The sequence below is a fragment of the Limulus polyphemus genome, unplaced genomic scaffold (assembly GCF_000517525.1).
Source record: "Limulus polyphemus unplaced genomic scaffold, Limulus_polyphemus-2.1.2 Scaffold1357, whole genome shotgun sequence".
Classification (NCBI taxonomy): domain Eukaryota; kingdom Metazoa; phylum Arthropoda; class Merostomata; order Xiphosura; family Limulidae; genus Limulus; species Limulus polyphemus.
In genome coordinates, this window is record NW_013666967.1 from 59,690 (window position 1) to 74,209 (window position 14,520).

The window sequence follows — 14,520 nt, forward strand, 5'->3', positions numbered from 1 at the left end:
CCTATCAAAGGTCATCTACTTTAAGTTTCAAATGGACAGCAACTGCCTGTTTTCCTCTACATTTGTAGATTCATTATGAATACTCTGCCTAAACAACCTATCAAAGGTCATCTACTTTAATTATAACGCTCATTAAAAATTATAAGATAAACCGATATAATCACCAACGTGATTAGTAGAGACAAAGAAACATCAATTAGAATTATACCTTACGATACATGGGCTAAACGGCCAGTTGAGAAACCCCTAAAGTTCAGGTATAGCCGTCCCTAATTTTGATCTACTAACCAGAGGGGGCGACAGCTGTAATCATCAACCTGATGAGCAGAGACGTTAAGAAATCAAATTATAAAAACTGCTTTGTTTGAATTGGATATAAACGTGGGTGTAAAGAAATTTATCTCAAACATATTACAAACATTAATTTCAATAACCTCGTGTTTGTGATTATCTGCAGTAATAAATTTGGATGCTTGGTAATATTGAAAGTGGGAAATAAATATCATGACAGTAAGTGTTGAACGAACATAACGATAAATGGGTCAACAAAACGTACAATAAGAAAAACTGCTGAGCGTATATATAATGATTCTTGTTATAAAAATCAAATAGGAAATATGGAAATATTCCATTCAGTACAACGATAAACCTTGCCTTTTTGTAATTTTTATATTTTACTTACAACTATATCCGATCAGATAAAATTCTTAGAAAGAGATAACTATTAATTAAGCCAGAATGTATAATATTCATTTACCTAAAGTAACTGTCAGCAGTTAAAATTATTAAATATTGATATTTGTATTTTCAACCAGGCGGCGCCACATACGATACATGGACTAAACGGCCAGGTGAGAAACCCCTAAGGTTCAGGTATAGCCGTCCCTAATTTCGATCTACTGACCAGAGGGGAAACAGTCATCTAGCAGCATCCACCGTCACAAGGGCTTTGAACAAAATAACGTGTTTAACCATCACTTTTACAGTTGAAAGTGGGCAGAGCGCACAGTTGCATCGCAGGGCTAACCTTGGAATTGCCCATCTGCAGTCTGGCGTCTTAACTATTAAACCACACGCAGGCGCATTATATGATAGATGACCTTTCAAAAAAGATAAACTTACTATTCGCAGTTTTGCACAGGCAGGTGTATGATAATATATTTTTATCATTTAGATAAATTAGCATCCTTACTTGCTTCACTTCTTTAACTTCCACTTTTGTGTAACACAAAGCCCTATTCAGCAGCTTGTTTGTTTGCATTTAAGTACAAAGTTACACAATGGGCTATCTGCGCTATATTATTGAACAGAAAAAAAATGTTTAACATCGTTAATTATTAAAAACAATTGAACGTTATAAAATGTGTTAGAATTTTCAGATTTAAGATTACTCTAACAATAGTAAAAAGTCAATATTATTTTATGGTTGAACTAAGATCAATTCTCCTCCAACGTATGTGATTAGGAAACTACTAATATTCAATGAAACGAATAATGATAATACTTTAAATAAGAAAAAATGTAGTGGAAAATACATTGCATTGGCTAAACCTCATAATGTAATGAAATAGGAAACACGTGAATAAATGATAACATAGAAAGCTAGACTTTATTACCTTTTCATGTTGCATACTTAGTTTGGTCATGAAATGATTCACTTAATTCAAGTTTCCGTTCGAAAGAAAATAATCAGCAAATCCAATAATATGTTTAATCATTACCTGCACCATTTTAACCTCACATGATTCAGCAAATCCAATAATATGTTTAATCATTACCTGCACCCTTTTTACCTCACATGATTTTGAAGTTATAGAAAAGAACATTATTCTAGAAAAATATCAAAAAATTATTCATAACGATCTAAAACATTTTAAACTTGCTTGTCAAAGCCCAAGTGTTGGGCACCTAATACTTGCTAAAAAATCGAGAAATATAACAAATATACGTCACTTAAGATATACCTTAAAGCCGAAGCACAAAAGTCAAATTCATCTCCAGATTACCAAAAAATAAATGGTATTCAAAAGATCCCGTAACAAAAGAAAAAGATCGAAAACTCGTTATGAAAGTACGTGCATCGATAGCTACTTCAACCAATTTATGGGACATTCTATAGAAGAAGAAACAAGTAAGTCCAACAAAGATAAGAAAAAGCATAATTACTATCTAATACTCATGATCCTTACTTTGAAGTTCCACATGGAGCTAATTATCAACTTTCGGATATGTCTGTTGGAATTGTCACTTAATATTAGGTTCTGTTGTTGAGGTTAAAAAAAAATAGTGAATGAACTAAAAAACTGAAATTCTTGCTATTACTTTATAATCTCTCTTGTGGCATTTCTTAGTACAAATAAATTCGGAAATTATTAAAAATGCACTCGAAACCAATTAACTACATTCTGTACATAGACAAAGATGATTGGTAAGAATAATATGACAGCAACTGTAAAATACATTTTCAGGATTGGTCCCCACTGCCCGGTAAACTTACGGATTTGCAATTTTAAAATTTAGGGCTAGGTTTCTCGTAGTGGACAAAAGTGCAAATGGTCCATGTAGTTCCACCCCCCCCCCACAAAAAAAAATACAAAAAAAACACAACAATCTTCAGATCGGAAAACAAAATACGAGCAAATAACTTCAAGAATGTAAAAACCACAATAGCCTAAAAGAAATATTATTAAAAAATAACAAAAAATCATGAAATTCAAACTCCTCTTTTGTACCTTTCTAAGTATTATATATATAAGTAGAAAAATAATTCAATCTCTGTATTTGACACAACACGATATAATTCATGTTCACGTGTTCGCCAGTTTTCTCTCTCAAATTCTAATTATCTATCTCACTTATTTTAGAACGTTTATGGTTAAAGTTCGCAGATTTTGGTTTCTTATTCTCCTCGTTCATTTGTCTCAACAAAGAAGAAAACAAGATAAAGTATTATTATTCATTATTATTTCATCTCTCTTGTATTTTGAGAGGAATAAAAAGTTCAAAATAATGTCCTATACATACATAACAATATATTCAATAGATTCTGTAATCCTTTTGTTAAGGAACAGGTAAGACTAAATAAGTCTAAAGAGGTTTAGGTTTAGGTTAATACTGTCCTCTTATCTGATGGTAAGCAAGAGGATGAACAGAGTGACGGCTCAAGATCCACGTCTTTGATCTTCTTAGCCTATATATTACAAGAAGTCCCTAAAGTTTTCCTTCTCTTTCTCCTCGTGAATTTCACTGGCCTGCTTTTGTGGAACAATAATTGGACGAACATTAATCAACTCTGTAGTATCATTATGGTAGTTCATGATCAGAACCCAAGTAATGCAGTTATTACAAAACCATCACGAGACCAATGCTTATAGGGTATTTTAAGTATGAGAAATATTATTATCTCAGAGAAGCCATTGTAATGTTCAACTAAAATATACATGTGAAGCCCAGTCTATTCTATCGACTCATCACTTGTCACTGAGTTATACTTGCTTTGAAAAAATCCATTCTTCATCATTAGCTAGGCTTCTTATAGTGGTATTGTGTATATTATTATGTACGGTGTTTTGAGTGGTTTTGTAATCACCACAATAAATCTATGTTTATGCAGGATCTGAAGAATGTGCAGCTTCGATTCTACTAAATTCTTCTCCTGAATTATTCAGCAAACAGGCTGTTTAAAATATCAAAACTAGTTCGAAATTCTGATGCTTTATCTAAACGTTTAGAAATTTTCTAAAGCTCCTAAATTTTTTCTGGTATGCGGGTATTTTCCACACGTGAAATGTACGATATAAATGTGTACACATGAGGTTGAAATATGTACTCGAAACTATTTATGAGACTATTTAAATATCTTGGACTTCGTGTAACGTTCCTTAATTTGTGTTTGGATACGGTAGCTATTATGACGAATAACATTAAAAAAATTAAAATCTGTGCACTGTACTTTATCATTTTTTAAAGGATTCTTTAATCAGATTTTCAATCCTATCAGTATTATAACATAAAATACCAGCTCCCTTCGTGGCTCAGAGAGATCCCAATGTACCGATCAACTCCTTCATTATCACTAATCACTTCTAAAGCTGCCCCCCAGTGGCACAGCTGTATGTCTGCGGACTTACAACGCTAGAATCTTAGCTTGTAGCTTTGTGCTTAATTACAAACAAACAAACAAACCTCTAAAGCTACCCGTAACCAAAAATAAATCCCGTTAGGATACCTGCTCGTGGTGCCTGAACACGTAATATACTTTTGATTCTGCTAGCTTTTGATCAAGGGTATATGAACACAGTTTTACACATGACGCATCAGGATCCCAGGGGAGTCCAATAACACAAAATTTACGTTCATCTACCCTGAGAATATACATCTAGATCTCCATTCCGCCTTAATGACCTTTAGGTTGCGTTAACCCCCACCCTGGTTGGGACTAAGCCATTTTGTATAAGGACAATTCGCTGACCACCCCTAGTCACCTGTCTGCAAAGTTTTGTGGCGCTAGCTCCAAATTGTGGGAGGAGCTTACAGACAAAAGAAACAAATTCACAAACGCACGAGAATGTAGTATTACCTTTGTCTTAATTCATATGTTTCTTCTAGAAATTTAAAAGAAAATAAAACATGTAAATATTTACAAGACAATTTATATATTGAACAAAATAGAAAACAAATGCGTATGTTTTGAGGGCAGAACATATCTTTAGGTGTTTTGCAACGTGAAAATTCTAATTTTGTTTATTTGATTGCGACATACATGTATGTTTCAGAAATACCTAACTTTCAACGTAACTGCTAGTAGCGATTTGATTGTTTATATTTCTACTATCTCATTTGTACTACCGATCCATCATACGTAAAAAATACAGAGATCATGCAGAAGAGAAGAAAGAGTAGCGATTTGATTGTTTATATTTCTACTATCTCATTTGTACTACCGATCCATCATACGTAAAAAATACAGAGATCATGCAGAAGAGAAGAAAGAGTGCTTACCGTATTTTTCGGTGTATAAGACGCACTTTTTTACCCCAAAATTTGATGTCAAAATCTGCTTGCGTTCTATACACCGAAGGTATGAATAATATATATGTATATATACGATATACACAAGCCATGTGTAAATGTATTTAAATAGGCATGCATAGTTTAGTTCAAATGAATGTGTTATTTATAACAATAGTAGCTTTTTTTCTTTTATTACACACATTATTGTCACGTCACGTTGTCACCCTCTTTTATATACCAGACTACCCTATATCTAGTAAATGCTAGAGCATTCGCCAAGGTACAGGATAGTTCTAGAAACGTGGTGTGACACTAGTCATGTGACTTCGCTGACGCAACAATATATTCGTGGTGATTATTTGGATGTAGTCTCGATAGGAACTCTGCAGTCCTTGCACATTGTCCACTGGAGTTACCAAGTTGGCCATTCTCTCATTGATGTTCTTCCATAGGTGGTCAAGAGGGGGGTGATTTTTAGCTTGGACTATCTCTCATTGATTCTTTTCAGTACAATATGTTACCCATTCTAATACTTGCTTAATTTAGGAGTGCATCCTTTCTTATACTTGGGAATGCAGAGCCATACCATGTCACTTCAATGAAATCCAGTCTTTTCATCATTGACATCTAATCAACTTTTCATTTTATCACTAGCTGATTTAAGTGTTTTCCAGGTAAGTCATGTATGGCATTGGTGATGTTTCTTAGACTCTTTGCATATTCTGTTCAACACTCTGCTTAGTGGCTATCCTATACATTAGGGTACAGGAAGTCCAATGGCATTTTAGTTTCTCTCCCAAGCATCATTGATGATGGTGTGTTTCATGTAGCTTCATGTACTGCTGTTCAATAATGTATAAATAGCAATGGAAATTCTTGATCCAACATTTACTAATGTTTATACAAATCAATGGCTAGTTGGGTTAAAAGTGTATGGTTATATCTCTCCACCATGCCTCAAGTGAAGATCCAAAGATCTTACATATTTCTTACAATTCTGGGCATTTGGTGAAACACTTCATCACAACCATGATATATTTATTTCACTGTTATTATGTAGCAGAGGAACCAAGCATATCAACAGCAACTCTCTCGTGTGGTACTCCAACACAATATTGCTAAAGTTGTCCATGTTGATTCTTCCATGGACCTTTTCACTCACAGCATTGTTCACATGATGTACAGCAATTATCTACAGATTCCCAGCACCAAACCCAATAGAAGTGCTCTGTTGCTCTCTCCAGTGCTTTCTTAACACTTAAGTGTTCAGCTGTTGGAATGTTTTGAAGATGATGGAGTACTTTGAAATGTAGAGTCTATGAAGCTGTAGACGTTGTTCCTGTCCACTGGTAACTTACCATTTGTAACATAACAAATCGTCTTGTGGACAAAATGAGTCCATTTACACCCAATGTGTCTTTGTCTTTGGGCTGTATGGCACTACTGTTTGCCATGTTTTTCTGCACTATTCTTGATCAACTGGATAATGGACTTCAAACTCTCTATCTTACGTGGGAATCGTTCAGTCAAGTGTTCGATCACAATAGTTCTTCATCATCACTCGTGGATTTCCCATCTTGGACTATACCCTGTTTTACTTTAGCATCAGTCATTCTTACTGTCTCATGCTTCCTTCTTTCCATAGTGTTTATATTCTTTATTAAGAGATACTATTCAGTATAATTGTCAGCATTTTAATTGCTCTGTTTATGCGGTGCATGGTGTTAGAATTAAACTCCTGAAGTTTCTGGAGCCATTTTGATAGCTAGCCTACTGGATTTCGAAAATTCACTAGCCACTTAATAATTCATTCTGCATGATTTGTCTGTAGTGTAAACTTTTATCCATATAGGTAATGACAGAAATGACTAATAGCACGAACACCACTCAGTTGCTCTTTGTGGATTATACAATATCCTCTTTTTGCGGCACTCATTACCTTGCTATAGTAGGCAATCACGTATTTTTTCCATATTATTCTTATAATAACACACTGCTATTACTGCACAATGAGTGGATCTTCAAGGTTAGGTATTCTGATACAGGAATATAGGTGAATTTTCTCTTCAGTTTGTTGAGTGTTTATTCACAATCAGTAGTCTAACAAAACATTTTTGGTTTTTCAATTAATCTGCAAAGAGGATTTGTATATGTCAGAGAATGGTTTTACAAAATGACGATAATAAGCGTATAGACCAAGAAATACTCTTGCCTCACACAAGTTCTTAAGTGTTGGCTAATCATGAACAGCTTCAATCTTAGATGTGTCTGTAGACATTCCTTCCCTGGAAATTCACCTGTTGACAGAACATTTCACACTTCTTGGGATTCACGTTAAGGTTATGTTTCTTCGATTGGTCCATAACTTGTTTAGCCAATCTCAAGCAATGTATAATCTCATCTATGATTATGTCATCAGAGTCGAGGAGTATGATGTTCCAGAGTATTTAAAAGATAGCACAATCCATTAGTCATTAAAATCCAAATAGTTACACAACAAATTGCCACAATTCATTTCCTTCAACATAGACTGTCTCCTTTCTAATTACTATATGGACTTGCACTTGCCAATATTCACTCGTAAATTACAGTATTGAAAATCATTTGGATCTAGATAGAGCATCCATAGGATAGTCAATATTTGGAAGTCAGTAGGCATCCTTCTTTGTGACTTCATTCACCTACTGATAGTCCATGCAGAACCTTGTGGATCCATCCTTCTTCTTCACAAGCACAATAGTTGATGCTCAAGTGCTAGTACTTGGTTCTTCCTCACCTTGTCTCTTCATACTTTTATCTCCTTGAAAATCCCAGTTTGTTTTGCAAGTGATAGTCATGTGGCTAACTGAAGTATTTGGGCTGCATCTCCAATATCAATCCTATGAGATATTTTATTTGTTTGGCCTAAGTCATGAGACCCATTGAAAAAAGATCTTGATATTCCTTGAGCAAGTCGTGTAATTTATGGCATTGATCAGTTGTAAGATCTCCACAGTTCTGTTCATACTGTTTTTATAAGTGAGATGGTAAGATGCCCTTATGTGAGAATACGAAATCAGACTTTGTACATCTTGCTTCAAAGGTGACTATATCTGATATTCTTTGATGTGGAAGTACTAACTGTACAGCTTCACATTTTGTAATTCCCCATGATTCCCATCAATACTTGATTCGAATTTTATGATTGTTGAGTTTATGGCCCTTATGGTGACATTTTTATTCTTCAATTCCACAGTAGTTCTTCGAGTCAGTAATTGCTCAGGACATGCTGGAGTGTTTGTTTCTACTATGGTCCTGTTACCAGATATAAATTTATTCCTAATATGTTCTGGCATGATTATTTCTCTTCTTGGTGTTACAATGACTGCCATCCTTGTTGTCACTGGAAGTTAAACAACTGATGTAAAAATTCTTATATAATGCACGGTAATTTCATGGCATAAACTTTGAAACTATTTGGAGCTATTCTAACATCGCATCCATGTCATTTCATGAATTCAGTTCCCAATATGTGCTCTTTGTCAACGTCAATAACTCACATGTAATGAGGTATAAAGAAGTTTCCTATAATAATAGTAACTTCCAACATTCCTCTTGCTGGTTGAAGCTTTATGAGTAATTGCCGTTCACATCAATCCGTTTTCTTTCATCATTACTGGAGGCAATTTCCCATTATCTAAATAATCCTTCTGTAATATCGTCTAGGATAGTTTGTGTTTCAATGCTATTTGACCTGATGGTGTTTTAACTTTTAGATAGTGCTTTTAGTTGTTTATCTGCGAGAGTAATGACTTCAAGTTCCCTCACCAACTGGATAACTTCTTTTAAAATGCACCCCTATTTGCCTAATTCGCATATCCTCATATTGAAGGCCTACATAAATTGGTCACATGCCAACGAATCTATAATTTAATCTGGAGCATTCAGATGAGAGAATCGGACAAGTCTTTTTATATCTTACACAAATTTGGTTAAGGTCTCTTCTTTCCTCCATATCATGCTACAGAACTTTGCTTTGGATACTTCCTTCTGGTGTGTTATTCTGAACCTGTTGGAAAAGGCATCTACCAATGCTTGATAAGTGTCATGGCTTTCAGCTGAAAAGTTGCTTAATGTCATTAAGGCTGTTCCTTTTAAATGGACAGCAAGAGGAATAACTCACCATGCCATATTTTCACTCTGGAAATCATTTATTTAGAACTAAATTTGGCATGTCTCACGTGGTACCTTTCTTCCTTGGTAGATTGGTTTCTCGATTGAACGATGTTAGAGAATTCTAGAACTGGATTTAGTAGTGTCATGGCTGGAGTACTCCATGAAGGTCCTACAGCCATAGATGGCACAGCAGTAATGGTAAAAGGTATAAACCAAATAGGTTTTCCTATTCTATATTTTATAGCAAATAGTGTTTTAGACTGTTATAATTGGGAGAATGCAGAAAGAGTTGTGGCTGGTTTGATTTTTGCATTTATCAGTTCATTTTCCAAATGTTTTATTATGCCATTGAAGTTATTTTTTATCTCTCCGATGTTGCTATTATAATCCTTCCATACTTCTTCAAACTTCTTGTTGTAATCTATCTGTATATCTCAAATAGCTTCATTGATTTTGTCTTCAATCAGATTTCTTTTTTTAATACTTCTTTATATACAATGCCCCTTTCTTTTAACTCCTGCCTCTTTCCTCTTGATCATCTTTCAGTTTTCTACGAATTTATTCTGAGTCTTATTTTGATTTTACATAATTTTTTCTGATTTGTAGTCTTCTTTTATGTTTCAGTCTTCTTTTTCTCTAAGTTTTGGTCCCTTTCTTCTTGATTTCTGTTAACTTTTTTATTTTCTACCGTATTTTTCGGAATATAAGACGCACCCTTATTTTGAAGACAAAGTTTTGGGGGGAAAAGCTACAGTCGCTTTTGAGATATTTTTATTGAACAAAAATTCAATTTGATACTTTAAAAATTAGTATATATTGTCCTAAACACAAAAGAGCTCAAAACATCAAAATTAGAAAATACCGTAAATCAAAAAAGGTTTACTGTTATTTAGTTTGGTTCAAAACCTACAAAATCTTCATTGCTTTCACTGTAATTTATTTTTTTATTATTTAGGGAGCATTATAAATAGTTATGTTTCAATAATACTCTCTGACTGCAGATCAATTACTCACTGTCTACAAGCACGTTCGTTGTTATAGCGTTTGTTTTAGCGCGATTGTTGAAATTAAGTGTATTGTAAAGTTATATTCGGAAAGAATAAACCAATTTTATTAAGTAAGGACTTGTGTCGCTAAAGTTTCGTCGGAACGAAGTTACGGAAAGTTAATTAACAAACGGAGACGTAACAGTATGCTTTCCACGTAATTGCAACAAGATAATATATATTACTTCGTGATTTGTTTAGTAAAAAAACAGTAATATACGTTCATATTGTGTATAGTTACAGTATTTTTATAGAGTTTTACCAAGTTTGTTTTTAAGAACTAACTACAAACCACGAGGTTCTGTTACATTTGATTCTTTGTCGAAATTTACTGTCAGCTAAAATATGAAGTAGAGGCCTAGGTTATTTGGTTCTTAACGCTACTTGATGATATCTCAAGAAATAAGGATTTATAATCAGTTGAAAGAAAAGGCTTAGTAATAAGAAGTATTATCATTAGAGTGGCGTTATATAACCATTTAATGCTGTTTGACTGTGTTTCATGTAATTCCAGCTTTCAGAAGATTTACACACACAAAAACTGCTAAAAGATACACTTCTAATCTGATAGTAAGTCTTTAAAGGACGTAGTTTATATTATGTTAGATCATATATTTTGTAAAAGATTTTCTTCAATGATTATAAGTAACTTAATATAACTTTCATCTCGTATTACGCGAACCCGGCATGTAACACTATCACTGAACACTGAGTCTTTTAATATACAAGTTTTATCTCAAAGTGCATAACTCAGTTCATCCTTTCATCATACCTATTAGGTAAGTATAAACAGCTTATTTAGGCTGTTATTCGCAGATACGCTGGCCATTTGGACTCGTACAAGTATTTTATTTTTTATTTCGTATACAATTCAATATTATATATATATATATATAGTGTTGTAAACTATATTGCACCGTTTTAATTTACATGTTTGCTTGAGGGGCGTGATGTTAAGATAGTAAATATGACTAATATCTAGACGTGGCACATCAGTAAGTACGAGTAAGCAGTGAGTTAGTTAAGTGATTCAGAGTGCAGTGAGGTATTCATCTGAGTACCTAATGATAAGTTAGTGACTGATTGCGTTTAGTCAATGTTTATAGTCTGTTAGCAAAAAATATTTCTTTGAAAATGAAAACGTTATTTGTGAACTTAGGCCTATAATTGCGTGCAAATAAATGTAGACTGTGGCAAACGTTAAGAAAGTAATAAACTGACATGTTATCGTTACGTAAACTAGATTAGGCCTTATTCTTACTAAATAATCCAAAAGAACCGTCCAACGATATGACACGTTAAAACAATATCATGGAAATGAACTGGAGATTGTGATTTCTATTCTAAAAACTAAAAAATACGTTGTTGAATTTCCTTTAAATTACAAGTTGATTTTAAATCACTAAATAATTACATCACTACATTTTATCATTTAGATTCTATATAGAAGCGGGCGTGGCGTAGTGATATGACGCGTTTAGCCCATGTGTACTTTGTTTTTACGTTACAGTTTCATGTGTTTATCATAGGCTACTTGATATTCAGCCCCCCCCCCCCAGTGGCACAGCGGTATGTCTGCGGACTTACAACGCAAGAAACCGGGTTTCGATAATCGGGGTGGGCAGAGCACAGATAGCCCATCGTGTAGCTTTGTGCATAATTACAAACAAACAAACAAATTTGATATTCTGCAAATGCTTCTTTATACAGTACAATTTTTAAAATGTTTAATTTCTTTATATAACAGCTGTTCATACTCCCAGATGGAGATAATGTGGGCCACATTTAAGTTGATTAGATGAATAATACCACCTGAATCACAAGTTTTGGAATAAACATTGAATAGTCCAAAATTGTTTTCGGAATGATGACATAAAAAAATTAATGATTGCGGACAGTCGGACACTATATACCGATTATAAAGTAGTACTTTTCTAAGTACTGTTCTTGCGGTATCAGCAAGCATGACTGAAGTCCGCTCCGCCAGTAGCACAACGCTAAATCTGTGGACTTACAACACAAGAAATCGGGTTTCGATACCCGTGGTGGGCACAGCACATATAGCCCCTTGTGTAGCTTTGTGCTTCGCTACAAACAAGCTGAAGTCCAGCGAGATACTACACGGTGGCATAGCAGCATCACGTGCGAATCATAATATATACAAAACTGTAACACTCACCAAATGTAAGGGTTGGTGGCAGCTCGTGGGGTCGGTGTTATCACACTTGTATATATTATGTGTACATTTTTTTTGTCTCTCTCATAACCGTTTTCTTCACTTTAAATTGACTAGATCTCTGCCCTGGTGACGCTGTAGTTTGGCTTATTATGGAAAATAGTACATATATTTATTTTAGTACTTTTGCATCTAAAATATTAATGCGGACTTCACTATGATTTATTAGTTCGTGTATTATGTTTTGACTTGGATTTACGATATGAAGACAGAGAAGTGGATAAAGATTAAACTAGTATTTATGATCCTTATATGTGAAAAAATATTTCTCATACTTTGGAATCATTATCGTCATTGAGACTGTATTAACTTTACCAATCAATTAATTAAGACTTGAAACTTTCACTACGACAGAGTAGACAATAGATTTTATCGAACTTGCTACGACACGGTGAACATACGAAATGAAACTGATGTCGGCGTAACTTTTCAAACTCTGTTTCACATTAGTTAACAGGGGTAAACATGAGACTAAGTAGGCAAACAACGATTTATAAGGAAAAGTTTAATGGTGGAACATACTAGATGTTTCGACAGAACATTGGTCTGTCTTCTTCAGGTTCTGTCAAAACATGTAATATGTTCCACCATCAATAAAACTTTTCCTTATTCCTATAAATCATTGTTTGCCTACCTGTTATAATATGGTGGGTTACTTATGTAATTTTGGTTTAAATAAGTAAGCAAGGTCAACATTTTTAATGCTACGAAATAGGCCTTTTTTTTAATGGTAGTTAGAGTTTATAATTAAGTGTTAGCAAAAATTTTATACTGAAAGTATTTCATAAAGTTTTAACGAACACGCTCGTTCAAAAAGAACATGAATCTTATTTATATCGGGTATCATAACGTTTAGAAGAAAATATGACTCGTTGTTATGAGTCGAATTGGATTCAAAAACACTTGTGAATATTTTAACCAGAGTTGTCTTTTGTTGTTTTTCTTGGTTCCGTAGCAGAAGGTTATTGTTTGAGATTCCTGTTCCTTGTGTAATTGTAAATGTTTATTACTAATTCTTCTTGATTTTTTTTTATTACTATTTCGGGTGGATGGGAGGTAAGATTAATCGAGTAATTTAAAAGGCCTGGTACTTTTCCCTCTTGGTTTCACGTGATTCTTGACCTTTTCGTGACAAGGCCAGGTTTCGGTTACGAATGCCTTCACTTTTCGGTTACGGTTGTATGAAATATAATAAACTCTATGGTGCACTTTCTCAGGAAACTTAACCTTTGAAAGCGCCCCCAGGCGGTTCCCTGGCATTGGTACCACCAAGTAGCATGAGGCCCAGACTGATTTGTCGGATATGCAATATAATACAAGAACATTTCGTAAGTGTAACACGCTTGACTGAAATAATAAAGTAGAAAAAAAGATATATGTAGAAAGTTATTCATTATATTTGTTGTGAATGAAAAATTACTTAAACTAGAATTGTCTAGAAGTGTTCAGGTGTAATCAATATTATATTTCAGGTTGAATATTCATTTAGATAGAACAACTTATTCAAAGTTTTAAGTAACAGGAGCACCATTTCAAGTTTCAATAGGGGGGGGGCAGTTATTATCGAAGATCTATGTATGTATTGTTCCCATAATAAACAAATAATATTAATCACCGGTAAGGGGTGGGGGGTAGCTAACTTCCTGCCCTACCTAAATAGCATCCCTGTTAAATAAATAGTTTTTATTACAGTGTAACATCCTCAAGTGTAAAAGTAGTAGAACATTTATTGTGGTTGAGGAAATAAATAGTGTGTAAGAAATATCTTTTTTTTTTTTGGCAGAACTACAAACCACATGTTTGATATTGCAGAATTTTCTAGAAACAGTTATTACGCTTAATATGAGGATGAAAAATTGTCGCAATTTGTGTGTTAGGAGTTTCCATTTGAACCAAAGTCCACCAGAAGGCGCGATTGTATTGAGAACAACCATGTGTGAACTCTTGATGAAAATGTGACCATTTTATAGCGAGTCTCATTTTTTGGCGGGGGTTAAAAAGATACACACACACACACACACACACACACATATATATACATATATATATATATATATAGTGCTATATTAG